This window comes from Triticum aestivum, chromosome 5B (assembly GCF_018294505.1).
Source record: "Triticum aestivum cultivar Chinese Spring chromosome 5B, IWGSC CS RefSeq v2.1, whole genome shotgun sequence".
Lineage (NCBI taxonomy): Eukaryota > Viridiplantae > Streptophyta > Magnoliopsida > Poales > Poaceae > Triticum > Triticum aestivum.
Genome location: NC_057807.1, coordinates 666,644,786 through 666,659,957, shown reverse-complemented (window position 1 = coordinate 666,659,957; position 15,172 = coordinate 666,644,786).

Here is a 15,172-nt window from a genome sequence, read left to right as displayed (position 1 = left end):
TTGATTCTGCTGAAAAACAGAAACTTTGCGCTCACGAGAAAACATTCAATAAATCACAGAAACATGCTTTTGCACTGATTCTTTTTTATGTAGATCAATAGACAAATAGCCTAGGATGTCCTATTTTTGTAGGATTTTTAGAGTTCCATAAGTATTCGAAAGTTATAGATTGCTACAGACTGTTCTGTTTTTGACAGATTCTATTTTACGTGTGTTGTTTGCTTATTTTGATGCATCTATGGCTAGTATCGGGGGGTATGAACCATAGAGAAGTTGGAATACATTAGGTTTAACACCAATATAAATAAATAATGAGTTCATTACAGTACCTTATGTGGTGGTTTTTCTTGCTTGCACTAACGGAGCTTATGAGATTTCCTGTTGAGTTTTGTGTTGTGAAGTTTTCAAGTTTTGGGTAAAAATTTGATGGACTATGGAATAAGGAGTGGCAAAAGTCTAAGCTTGGGTATGCCCATGGCACCCCAAGATATTCAAGGACAACCAAGAGCCTAAGCATGGCGATGCCCCGGAAGGCATCCCCTCTTTAGTCCTTGTCTATCGGTAACTTTACTTGGAGCTATATTTTTATTCGCCACCTGATATGTGTTTTGCTTGGAGCGTATTGTATGATATTAGTCTTTCCTTTCTAGATTTCCACAATCATCCTTCCTGTACACACCTTTTGGGATAGAAATACTTGATTTGGAATTTATTAGAATACTCTATGTGCTTCACTTATATCTTTTGAGCTAGATAGTTTCGCTCTATGTGCTTCACTTATATCTTTTAGAGCACGGCGGTGGTTTAATTTTGTAGAAATTGTTGATCTCTCATGCTTCACTTATATTATTTTTAGAGCCTTCTAGAACAGCATGGTATTTTCTATGGTTATAAAATTGGTCCTAGAATGATGGTTATCCAAGTTGGGTATAATAAAAACTATCATAAGAAGTGAATTGGATGCTATGATCAATTTGATGCTTGATAATTGTTTTGAGATGTAGAGGTGGTGATATTAGAGTCATGCTAGTTGGGTAATTGTGAATTTAGAGAATACTTGTGTTGAAGTTGGCAAGTCCCGTAGCATGCACGTATGGTAAAAGTTGTGTAACAAATTTATTGCATGGGCTGCTCTTTTGATTCCCTTCCCTTGTGTGGAGGTTGGGGGCGCGATGGTTAACTCCTACCAACCTCCCCCATAGGAGCATGCGCGTAGTGCTTGGTTTTTTATGACTTGTAGATTTTTGCAATAAGTATATGAGTTCTTTATGACTAATGTTGAGTCCATGGATTATACGCACTCTCACCTTCCATCATTGCTAGCCTCTTCGGTACCATGCATTGCCCTTTCTCACCTTGAGAGTTGGTGCAAACTTCGCTGGTGCATCCAAACCCCGTGATACGATACGCTCTATCACACATAAACCTCCTTATATCTTCCTCAAAACAGCCACCATACCTACCTATTATGGCATTTCCATAGCCATTCCGAGATATATTGCCATGCAACTTTCCACAGTTCCGTTTATCAGGACATGCATCATCATTGTCATATTGCTTTGCATGATCATGTAGTTGACATCATATTTGTGGCAAATCCACCTTCATAAATGCATACATGTCACTTTTGCATCATTGCCCATCCCGGCACACCGCCGGAGGCATTCATATAGAGTCATATCTTGTTCTAGTTTTGAGTTGTAACTCATGAGTTATAAATAAATAGAAGTGTGATGATCATCATTATTAGAGCATTGTCCCTTATAAAAAGAAAGGCCAAAAATAAAGAAAAAAAGAAAGGCCAAAGAAAAAAGGCCCAAAAAGGCCCAAAAAAGGGAAATATAGAGGGGACAATGTTACTATCTTTTTCCACGCTTGTGATTCAAAGTAGCACCATGTTCTTCATATAGAGAGTCTCATTTGTTGTCTCTTTCATATACTAGTGGGAATTTTTCATTATAGAACTTGGCTTGTATATTCCAATGATGGGCTTCCTCAAAATACCCTAGGTCTTCGTGAGCAAGCAAGTTGGATGCACACCCACTTAGTTTCTTTTGTTGAGCTTTCATACATTTATAGCTCTAGTGCATCCGTTGCATGGCAATCCCTACTCCTCATGTTGACATCAATTGATGGGCATCTCCATATCCCGTTGATTATCCTCGTCAATATGAGACTTTCTCCTTTTTTGTCTTCTCCACACAACCTCCATCATCATATTCTATTCCACCCATAGTGCTATATCCATGGCTCACGCTCATGTATTGCGTGAAAGTTGAAAAAGTTTGAGATTGCTAAAGTATGAACCAATTGCTTGGCTGAAACCGGGGTTGTGCTTGATGGGAGTATTTTGTGTGATGAAAATGAAACATAGCCTAACTATATGATTTTGTAGGGATGAACTTTCTTTAGCCATGTTATTTTGAGAAGACATGATTTCTTAGTTAGTATGCTTGAAGTATTACTATTTCTTATGTCAATATGAACTTTTATTTTCAATCATTTGAATCTGAACATTCATGCCACAATAAAGAGAATTACATTAAGAATTATGCTAGGTAGCATTCCACATCAAAAATTATGTTTTTATCATTTATCTACTCGAGGACGAGCAGGAATTAAGCTTGGGGATGCTTGATACGTCTCCAACGTATCTATAACCTTTTATTGTTCCATTCTATTATATTACCCGTTTTCGATGTTTATGGGCTTTACTTTACACTTTTATATCATTTTTGGGACTAACCTACTAACCGGAGGCCCAGCCCAAATTGCTGCTTTTTTTGCCTATTTCAGTGTTTCGAAGAAAAGGAATATCAAACGGATTCCAAACGGGATGAAACCTTCGGGAGCGATCTTTTTGGAACAAATGCCAACCTGGAGACTTGGAGTGGACGTCAAGCAACAAACAAGGCATCCACGAGGGTGCCCGGCATGCTCCCTAGGGGTGGGCGCGCCCCCCACCCTCATGGGCTCCTCGATCATCCACTTGCGTACTTCTTCCTCCTACATATACTCCCATACCCTGTAAACATCAAAAGCGACCATGAAAACCTAATTCCACCGCCGCAACCTTCTGTATCCGCAAGATCCCATCTTGGAGCCATCGTTGGCGCTCCGCCGGAGGGGGGATCCACCACAGAGGGCCTCTACATAATCTCCAAGGCCTCTCTGATGAGTTGTGAGTAGTTTACCACAGCCTTCGGGTCCATAGTTATTAGCTAGATGGCTTCTTCTCTCTCTTTGAATCTCAGTACAGAGTTCTCCTTGATCTTCTTGGAGATCTATTCGATGTAACTCTTTTTGCAGTGTGTTTGTCGAGATCCGATGAATTGTGGGTTTATGATCAAGTTTATCTATGAGAAAATTTTGAATCTCCTCTGAATTCTTTTATGTGTGATTAATTTATCTTTGCAAGTCTCTTCGAATTATCAGTTTGGTTTGGCCTACTAGATTGATCTTTCTTGCAATGGGAGAAGTGCTTAGCTTTGGGTTCAATCTTGCGGTGTCCTTTCCCAGTGACAGCAGTGGCAGCAAGGCACGTATTGTATTGTTGCCATCGAGGATAAAAAGATGGGGTTTATATCATATTGCATGAGTTTATCCCTCTACATCATGTCATCTTTCTTAATGCGTTACTCTGTTCTTCATGAACTTAATACTCTAGATGCAGGCAGGAGTCGGTCGATGTGTGGAGTAATAGCAGTAGATGCAGGCAGGAGTCGGTCTACTTATTACGGACGTGATGCCTATATACATGATCATGCCTAGATAATCTCATAACTATGCACTTTTCTATCAATTGCTTGACAGCAATTTGTTCACCCACCATAATACTTATGCTATCTTGAGAGAAGCCACTAGTGAAACCTATGGCCCCTGGGTCTATCTTTTATCATATAAGTTTTCAATCTACTTTTATTTGCATCTTTTACTTTCCAATCTATACCATAAAAATACAAAAAATATTTATCTTATCATATTATCTCTATCAGATCTCACTTTCGCAAGTGGCCGTGAAGGGATTGACAACCCCTTTATTGCGTTAGTTGTGAGGTTCTTGCTTGTTTGTGTTGGTGTGTGGGACTTTTGAGGAGCCTCCTACTGGATTGATACCTTGGTTCTCAAAAACTGAGGGGAATACTTACGCTATTGTGCTGCATCACCCTTTCCTCTTCAAGGAAAACTAACGCAAGCTCAAGATGTAGCATTGTCTCTAATGCCTAACCCATAAACGATAGTGGTAATTCGATAAGAGACATCATGGTATGCACCATATCCAATAGGGTGCAGCTATGATGTTCGGACACACCATCACACTATGGTGTTCCAGGCGGTATTAGTTGTGAAACAATTTCTACAATGTCTTAATTTTGTGCCAAACATGTTACTCAGATATTCATCTCTATGATCATATCATAGGCATTTTATCCTCTTGTCACGATGATCTTCAACTTCACTCTGAAATTACTTGAACCTTTCAATAATTCAGACTTGTGTTTCATCAAGTAAATATACTTAGAATCTACTCAAATCATCTGTGAAGTAAGAACATAACGATATCCACTGCGTGCCTCAGCACTCATTAGACTGCACACATCAAAATGTATTACTTCCAACAAGTTGCTTTCTTGTTCCATCTTACGGAAAACAAGGTTTTTCAGTCATCTTGCCCATATGGTATGATTTGCATGTCTCAAGTGATTCAAAATCAAGTGAGTCCAAACGATCCATCTACATGGAGTTTCTTCATGTGTGCATACCAATAGACATGGTTCGCATGTCTCAAACTTTTCAAAAACGAGTGAGTCCAAAGATCCATCAACATGGAGCTTCTTCATGCATTTTATACCAATATGACTCAAATGGTAGTGCCACAAGTAGGTGGTACTATCATTACTATCTTATATCTTTTGGCATGAACATGTGTATCACTACGATCGAGATTCAATAAACCATTCATTTTAGGTGCAAGACCATTGAAGGTATTATTCAAATAAACAGAGTAACCATTATTCTCCTTAAATGAATAGCTGTATTGCGATAAACATAATCCAATCATGTCTATGCTCAACGCAAACACCAAATAACAATTATTTAGGTTTAACACCAATCCCGATGGTAGAGGGAGCGTGCGATGTTTGATAACATCAACCTTGGAAATACTTCCAACACATATCGTCACCTTGCCTTTAGCTAGTCTCTGTTTATTCCGTAGCCTTTTATTTTGAGTTACTAACACTTAGCAACCGAACCGGTATCTATTACCCTGGTGCTACTAGGAGTACTAGTAAAGTACACATTAATATAATGTATATCCAATATACTTCTGTCGACCTTGCCAGCCTTCTCATCTACCAAGTATCTAGGGTAGTTCTGCTTCAGTGACCGTTCCCCTCATTACAGAAGCACTTAGTCTCGGGTTTGGGTTCAACCTTGGGTTTCTTCACTAGAGCAGCAACTGATTTTCCGTTTCATGAAGTATCCCTTCTTGCCCTTGCTCTTCTTGAAACTAGTGGTTTTTACTAACCATCAACAATTGATGCTCCTACTTGATTTCTACATTCGTGGTGTCAAACATCGCGAATAACTCAAGGATTGTCATATATATCCCTGATATGTTATAGTTCATCACGAAGCTCTAGTAGCTTGGTGGCAGTGACTTTGGAGAAACATCACTATCTCATCTGGAAGATTAACTCCCACTCGATTCAAGTGATTGTAGTACTCAGACAATCTGAGCACAAGCTCAACGATTGAGTTTTTTTCCCTTAGTTTGTAGGCTAAGAAACTCGTCGGAGGTCTCATACCTCTTGACGTGGGCACGAGACTGAAATCCCAATTTCAGTCCTTGGAACATCTCATATGTTCTGCGACGTTTCAAAAATCGTCTTCGGCGCCTCAATTATAAACCGTTTAACATTACTGAACTATCACGTAGTCATCCAAACGTGTATGTCAGATGTTTGCAACATCCACAAACAACGTTCAAGGTTCAGCACACCGAGCGGTGCATTAAGGGCATAAGCCTTCTGCGCAGCAATAAGGACAATCCTCATTTTACGGACCCAGTCCGCATAATTGCTACTATCAACTTTCAACTAAATTTTCTCTAGGAACATATCTAAAACTGTAGAACTAAAGAGTAAGCTACGACATAATTTGCAAAGTCCTTTTGACTATATTCATGATAATTAAGTTCATCTAATGAACTCCCACTTAGATAGACATCCCTCTAGTCATCTAAGTGATACATGATCCGAGTCAACTAGGCTGTGTCCGATCATCACGTGAGACGGAATAGTCATCATCGGTGAACATCTCCAATTTGATCGTATCTGCTATACGACTCATGTTCGACCTTTCGGTCTCTTGTGTTCCGAGGCCATGTCTGTACATGCTAGGCTCGTCAAGTCAACCTAAGTGTTTCGCGCGTGTAAATCTGGCTTACACCCATTGTATGCGAATGTTAGAATCTATCACACCCGATCATCACGTGGTGCTTCGAAACAACAAACTTTCGCAATGGTGCATAGTTAGGGGAACACTTTCTTGAAATTTTAGTGAGGGATCATCTTATTTATGCTACCATCGTTCTAAGCAAATAAGATGTAAACATGACAAACATCACATGCAAATCATAAAGTGACATGATATGGCCTATATCATCTTGCGCCTTTGATCTCCATCTTTGAGGTGCGGCATGATCACCTTCGTCACCGGCATGACACCATGATCTCCATCATCATCATCGTGTCTTCATGAAGTTGTCTCACCAACTATTACTTCTACTACTATGGCTAACGGTTAGCAATGAAGTAAAGTAATTACGTGGCGATTTCAATGACACGCAGGTCATACAATAAATTAAGACAACTCCTATGGCTCCTGCCGGTTGTCATACTCATCGACATGCAAGTCGTGATTCCTATTACAAGAACATGATCAATCTCATACGTCACATATATCATTCATCACATCCTTTTGGCCATATCAAATCACATAGCATACCCTGCAAAAACAAGTTAGACGCCCTCTAATTGTTGTTGCATGTTTTACGTGGCTGCTATGGGTTTCTAGCAAGAACGTTTCTTACCTACGCAAAAGCCACAATGGTGATATGCCAATTGCTATTTACCCTTCATAACGACCCTTTTCATCGAATCCGATCTGACTAAAGTGGGAGACACTGGCACCTGCTAGCCACCTTATGAACAAGTGCATGTCAGTCGGTGGAACCTGTCTCACGTAAGCGTACGTGTAAGGTCGGTCCGGGCCGCTTCATCCCACAATACCGTCGAAACAAGATAGGACTAGTAACGGTAAGCAAATTGAACAAACCAACGCCCACAACTACTTGTGTTCTACTCGTGCATAGGATCTACGCATAAACCTAGCTCATGATGCCACTGTTGGGGAACGTAGCAATAATTCAAAATTTTCCTACGTCTCACAAAGATCAATCTAGGAGATACTAGCAACGAGAGAGAGAGAGAGAGAGGGAGTGCATCTTCATACCCTTGAAGATCGCTAAGCGGAAGCGTTACAAAAACACGGTTGATGGAGTCATACTCACGGCGATTCAAATCATGGAAGATCCGATCTAGCGCCGAATGGACGCGCCTCCGCGTTCAACACATGTACAGCCCGGGGACGTCTCCTCCTTCTTGATCCAGCAAGGGGAGAGGAGAAGTTGAGGGAGAACTCTGACAGCACGACGACATGGTGTTGGTGGAGCTCGTGGTTCTCCAGCAGGGCTTCGCCAAGCACAACGGAGGAGGAAGAGATGTACGAGGAGGGAGGGGCTGCGCCAAGGGAAGGGTGTGGCTGCCCTCCCACCCCCTCACTATATATAGGAGGAAGGGGAGAGGGGGCCCACCCCTCTAGATCCCATCTAGAGGAGGGGGGCGGCCAGGGGAAACCCTAGATGGATTTGGGCGCCCCCACCCCCAAGGAAACTCCCCCCCCCAAGCCGGGAGGGGTGGCTGCCCTAGGGGAGGCGCCCCAACCTCTCCAGGTTACGTGAGATGGGGTGGGAGGGGCGCTCAGCCCCTTAGTGGGCTGATGGGCCCCCTCCCCTTGGCCCATAAGGCCCCCCAACGCTTGCCGGGGCCTCCGAAACCTCTTTCGGACACGTTGGTCGTCACCCGGTACCCCCGGAACAATTCCGGACTCCACTACTTTCATGGAAATATCATGTCAGATGTCCTCCTGAAAGGACTTAGTTGTGGAGCCATCGCAATGGTTTAGCTTAAAGGGGTTAAACCGGACAAAGGACACGAGGGTTTTTATACTAGTTCGGCCCCTTCGATGAAGGTAAAGGCCTACGTCTAGTTGTGATGGGATTATTGGGGTCTCGATAACCAGGGAGCTAAACACACTATGCCTGGCTCTCGAGTTGTTGTTTCTTGTCCCTGAACCACCGCCGGGTCGTCCCCTTATATACACGGGTTGACGCCCGGCCGATTTACAGAGTCCCGAGGCCGGCTCATACAAGTGTCTGGCTCGGTCTATCCTTTCCTAACTTACAATACAAGTTACATGACTATGGCGGTTTACCAATATGGGCCCTAGTCCACCTTTGGGCTCCGCCTCTAAGCTTCATTAGTAAAGTGCCATCTTCTGGGTCTTCATGGGCTTCAATATAGTTGATTGCGAACCGGCCCCTCCTGGGCGGTTTACGCTCAGTAGTTATATCCCCAACATTAGGTCCCAGATTGATTTGAAGTTGTTCATGTCAATCTTTAGTACTTAGAAAAACCCTGTGAACATCTCCTTACACTTTTTGTAAACCACCATGATGTTTTCTTCTGTAGACTTTGTTAAACCGCCGTGACGTCATCCTCTAGACATAGCAACGGATCCTCATGATGTCATCTCTGTATAAAAATATTAAAAAGATTCTCTTCATTAATGGTATCCCGAAGATCGAGGCGACCGGCGCGCCCTCTTTTGCCGCTTCAGGCTCCTCGATTTTCACGCCTGCCACTTATCCCTTTCTCCTTATAAATAAAGCCGGCGGGCCTTTCCATTCTCTCCCCTTGCCTCTTCGCCTCGTCTTCCTCCTCGTGACCCGACGAACTCAAGTGCCGCCGCCACCGTCGACCTTCATCTCTGCACCGACCAGGCCGCTGCATCAACCTGAAAAGCTCCAGAGAACAGCGGCGCCCCTCCGCAATAGATCCACTGCTGTAAGTTTTCCCTTTTCTGCATCTTTAGATCCATGCTAGGGTTAGCGAGTTCATCTGTATAGTTCCTCGTTCATCTCAGCTCTTCACATTTGCTTCTGCCGTGGTTTCTTTGATCCAACAGTAGCGTAGATCTCATGCGGTAGTTGCCCTGCATTTATTTTCGGCGCTAGTAGATCTTCCTTCTTTGTAAAGAATACTCAGTAGCACGTACAAACTTCTCTGTTCTGCTTAACGCCATTTATAAGTCGCAGAAATTTTTCTTTACTGAAGCATGGTAGATCCATAATAATTTCATCATTGTGTGAAACCTGTTTTCTGCAACACTTAGCGAATTTCATCGCTGTTGCTTCCCTCATAGGCGGTTTAACTCGTAGAAAATCATAACCCGCCTGGTACCATTAGCCCTCACTTAAACCGCCATCTAACTTGAGTAGCAATAGCGGTTTAACATGCATAATTACCCGGTTTAACTCCGGTTGGTATACATCAACTTCGAATCGTAAACCGGTCCTTGTGCTTTTTTCAGTTTCCTTTCCAATATGACCAAGAAATTCGCCACATGCAACTGGGTCCCTTCCCGGATCACCGAAACGCAGCTCAATGGATATGTCTTGACTGGTGCTTTAGCCAAGAAAGATGTCCTCCATTGGCGAGTTCCTGGCCCTGAGTGCCCTCCTGTACCTCAAGTCGGGGAAGTAATTGTATTCATGTAGCATCTAGACCGGGGTTTTAGCCCGCCGGGTTCAAAGTTTTTCTGGGATGTGCTTGCTAGCTTTCAACTCCATCCTCAGGATATTGGACCAAACTCTGTGTCCAACATATGCAATTTTTAAGTGTTCTGCGAAGTTTATCTTCAAGAGGAACCAACTGTTGAGCTCTTCAGAGACTTTTTCCACTTAAACCGCCAGACGGTATTCTCTGACGGCCCCAACACTGAACTTGGCGGTGTATCAATTCAGAAAAGGAAAGAAGTTGACTTCCCTCATGCAAAACACCACAGCCATCCAAAGGACTGGAATCAAACCTGGTTTTATTGTCTGAACACTGCACCTGCTGATGAAAACCCTCTACCGGGTTACCGTGCTTAGCGGCTTAGCAATAGCCATCCACTGCCGCCACGGCTCACCGCTAAAGAGCGTCAAGTTTATGCACCGCAAATCATTAAGCTCCGGGCCCTCCTAGAGAACGGTTTAACCGGCATTGACCTTGTTTGATGTTGGGTTTCATGGGGTATCCTTCCCTTAAGCCGCCGCTTTGGTTTGATGTATGAGTATACCGGAGATGTGAAAGACCCTCAATGGTCTAATGAGATAGAAAAGACTGATGAGGAAGTCACTGAAGCCGTGAAGAAAATGTTGGATGAACCGGTCGCTCAATGCAGCAAGACCGGATTGGCTCCTTTTTGTACTTCCAAAAAACCGCCAGCAGTAAGCATTTTACCCTTTTCCACCTTTATTGATCCATTTCTGCTTTAACTTTATTCTGATAATCCTTTGTTTGTTATTACAGGCCAACAACTCTTTCTGGAAGAGAAAACCTTCAGACAAACTGGTGAGAACTCAACGCTCGAAAAGCAAAGTCGTAAAGAAGGCAGGCAAGAAGAAAACTACCGAGTCCTCTGATCCACCTGAGGATGTCGATGAATCAGAAAACAAGGTAGAACTTGACTCCCTTGGCTCAATTTTCATATATCTTATTGACAATGATTGTTACCAGGATGATGCGGAAGCCAGCCGTGCAGACCATGTTGAGGTAATCATCCTTTCTTCCAATTCTGAACTTGTGCCGGTTCAAAGATTTCGCCAAGCCATTCGTAAAGTAAAACGCTCTCACCCTCTTGCTCATTTGGATCCACAATTTTCTTTGAAGACACAACAACATGAAGGTCGTCGCACAACCCGGCACAGCGGCCAACAGGTCATTTCTTCCGGTTTACCAGATACACCAAACCGGAAGCGTCGACCAGAGGTTTCTTGTTCTCCCGAAAGTCTTTATCCCTTGAAGGGTTGCTTCCGTGACCCTCTTAATCCGTCTGACTCGAATTACCAGGTGTCTTCCAATTCTTCATTTGGCAGTTCATCCACCACTCAGATGCCTCCCCTCAAGACCGTCCCTGGGTAAGGATACTGTCTTTAACTTTGTCTTCTTGCACTGGTTTAGCAACTGACTTCTTGTTTTGAATATCATAGTGCCAAAGCTCGTCTGAGCAAGAAAGCAAAGACCACTGTCCCTACTGAAGAAGTTGAACCGGACAGAATTTCAGAAGGCGCTGACAAAGAAGCTGATATTGCCATTGATGACCCTGTACCTCAAAGTCAGGATACATATGTTGAAGCACCAAAAGTCAATCCGTCCAGTCCACATGCTGATCCTCCAAGCCCAGCCAAGGGCGACGATGTGTCAAGCCCGGCAAGGGATACTGTCAATCCGCCAACCCCCTCAAAAGGTGGTGATGATGATGTTGTTATCACTGGTCATGGTTTCACTGCCCTTGGTAACCCAGTTATTTTGTTAAAGCACATTTCCAAGGAGGAGTTTGCAGCTATGGGCAAGGGGAAAGGGAAGACAGATTTGTCCAGCTTCATTAACCTTAGCGCTGAGGAGCTTCATTCCGGATTCTTAAACCGCCTCTTCACAAGCCGGGATTATGAGGCCGGTTTGGTGAACTTAATGAAGGAGCGCTATGAGGTAATCTTCAAATCACTTTAAATTTGCTTGCAATGTAAATCCACTCCATAGTAGCCCCCAAGGGCCGGTTTATCTCTTGTAGGCAAACCGGGTCTTCTAATATTAAGAATACTTCAACTCAGTAGCCCCCAAGGGCCGATTTACCTTTTAAAGATGAACCGAGACTTTCTATTAATCCCTTCATATTTATCAACTTCCCTTAGCTTGGATTTAACTGATAAATTAGGCATTAGCCCCCAAGTGCCAAGTTTAATACTTGTATTGAACCTTGGGACTTTGAAATATCCGGTTTAAGAAGCAATCCGCATTAGCCCCCAAGTGCCAAGTGTATAACTTGTTATGCACTTGGGACTTTGAGAGATACTAACCGCTTTATCATCTGACGTTGTAGGCTGTTATAAATACCAAAGAGTCTCAAATCGCCGATCTTCAAGAAAACATCAAGTCCCAGCAAGAAGAGACCTCTAAAGCCAAAGAGGAGCTAAAGGGCGCTTTGACTGCCATGGAAAAATTGAAGGATGGCTTCCAAACTGAATGCACCAACTGGGAAACCGAGAAAGCTGCTTTGTTGAAGTGGGCTGAAGACGCTGAAGCGGCTCTTAAACCGGTGGAAGAAGAGCTGACTGGGATGAAACATCAAGTGAATGCTATGACAGATGCAGTTTTTGGTAAGTACTTTGTAATAGCCTGCTCTGAAGTATGTTCAACTCCGCCGGTTTAACATTAAGTTCTTAAACCGTTGCAGGAAATCGCATTGCTCATCTTGGCGCGGATATGCCGATGAAGTTGAAGGCGGCTTACACATTGATTGAGCAACTGTATACTGGTGCACAACGAGTCATCTCTGCAGCTTCATATAACAAACCGGTACCCACCTTGATCAAGGATACCTTGGCCATGCTCTCAATGACTCCTGCTCAGATAGAGGAGGTGAAGCGATCGGCTACCAGAGCGGGCGCTTTGCTAGCGCTGACTCGTGCCAAATCATGGATAGCTGACTTGGATCCAGTTGATATCGCCAAGGGCTATCCGGATGAACAAGAAAACGGATCAACATTTGATAATGAAACCCTCAAGGCCCTGACCAAGGAGATGCGTCCGGTAGCAAGTCAGTTGGCTGACGAGGTGAATTTGACTTTGCATCGGTCCTTCTATGATGCCAACAACCATCGAGTTGACACTGCTGTGAAGGAAGTGTAGAATCTTATTCCGCCAATTCGTAAGCACACTTATGCTCCAGACGTTGAATCGTCGAATCTTACAAGTGAAGAAGCTGTCTTTCAAGCTTTAACCCGGATTGACTGGACCACCGTTGACTTCTAGCCACTGGGTGGAGAGGAGGAGGTTGAACCGGCGCCTGAAGATCCATCCACATCACGTCAGCCCGGCGATGAATCTTGATTCGGCAATCTCGTTATTGTTACAGACTTTGTTCTGTAAAAACAATCATTATTTTGGGCTTCAAAGCGCCTTGTAATAGGCTAGTTAAAATACTTTGATCTGTGGTACTGATGCATGACTTGGTTGATCCACCATGATATTTGTTGTGCTTGATTATACTTTGATAAGTTCATGCGATCTTGATGTCTGCATACAAAAAATTGTCCGGGCGGTTTACCGTCGGACGGGTCACAATGCCCAAGACAAAGCCTGGCTAATAACCAAAGCTAAATAAATATGAAATAACTCATACCTGTGATATGAAATCACTTAGTTGGTTTACCAACTTTTATTGTAGTAAGGGTGAAGACCCAAATCTCGAGTTTTTATAACTCTTACCATGTAATGATGGTGTGTAATAAGTCATGCCGGGTTACAATGAACACCAGATGATCAAACTAGCGACATGTAGTCAAAGCCAGGTCGGGTTTTTAAACACCGGTTTGATAATATGGTCTGACAACTTGTAGTTGAAAGCCAAGTCGGGTTAACAAACACCGGGTTGATAATATGGTCTGACAACTTGTAGTTGAAAGCCAAGCCAGGTTAACAAACACCGGGTTAGTATGATGACTGAAAAGCCATACCGGGTCAACAGACACTGGTTCAACATAAAATCCATCCAAAAGAGAAGAATCTTGACAAAGGCAAATAAAACCGTGTAGTCGAAGCTTTTCGAGGGCTGCCAGGCCCAAATACGAGGCTTTTCATGGGCTGCCAGGCCACTGAGTTAAACTATTTTGCAAAGCCTTTTAAGATGGACCTTGAACTAACCAATCGTTGTTTTAACTTTGACAAGTTCAGGGTCTATATAAGATTGACTTGTCAAACGTTCGGCGGGTCGTGCCAGGATTACCTCGATAGGAATGGCTTACTTGATGAAGGCAGGTTAACCTGGGGTTTTAGGTGAATACACCAGGCTTCCAAGCCGTGGGTCGATACCCAATTACAAGGGTCCTTTCAAACTCTTTGTTACTTTACACAAAGAGCCCCCAAGTAACTTTGTGAGTTGTGCTCATTGGGTGCCTATGTTTGAGTTGTGCATAGCATCCAGACTCTCTTTGGCCCCTTGGGTGTGAAGCTCCCAAGCTGTATTGTGGCATGATAGCCGGTTTAACAGGTAGTACTCTATTTTTCCAGCTGAAGCCCCCATGTAACTCAAAAGATATTTGAGAACAAACAGCAGAGGCCCTGCTTATAGCAAGGATGCCGGTTTATTATATTGATCATAATATATACATTGTCAAAATATGTACATAAGAGAAGCCTATGGCTCAAGTATAGTAAGGCCGAAGGAGAGCTATGTTCCACGGCCGCCGGGTCTCCTCCTCAGAACTGCGTGAGTTGTCCCGAACGTCAATGAGGTACTATGATCCGTTGTGCAGATTCTTGCTGACCACAAAGGGCCCTTCCCAAGGTGGGGATAACTTGTGCATATCGGTCTGATCCTGGATGAGCCGGAGCACCAAGTCGCCTTCCTGAAAGGTTATTGTTTTAACCCGGCGGCTGTGATAACGTCGTAGGTCTTGCTGATAAACCGCCGAACGAGCCAAATCCATGTCCTGTTTTTCATCTAATAGGTCCAACGCCTCCTAGCGTGCTTGCTCATTGTCCGCTTCAACATAATTAGCAACCCGGGGCGAATCATGACGAATATAACTTGGGAGGACCGCCTCTGCCCCGTAAATCATGAAGAAAGGTGTGTAACCCGTTGATCTATTGGGGGTGGTGTTGATGCTCCATAACATAGAAGGCAATTCTTCCACCCAACAACCCGGCGTTCGCTTTAAAGGAACCATGAGCCGCGGCTTGATACCCTTCAAGATTTCTTGATTGGCTCTCTCGACTTGACC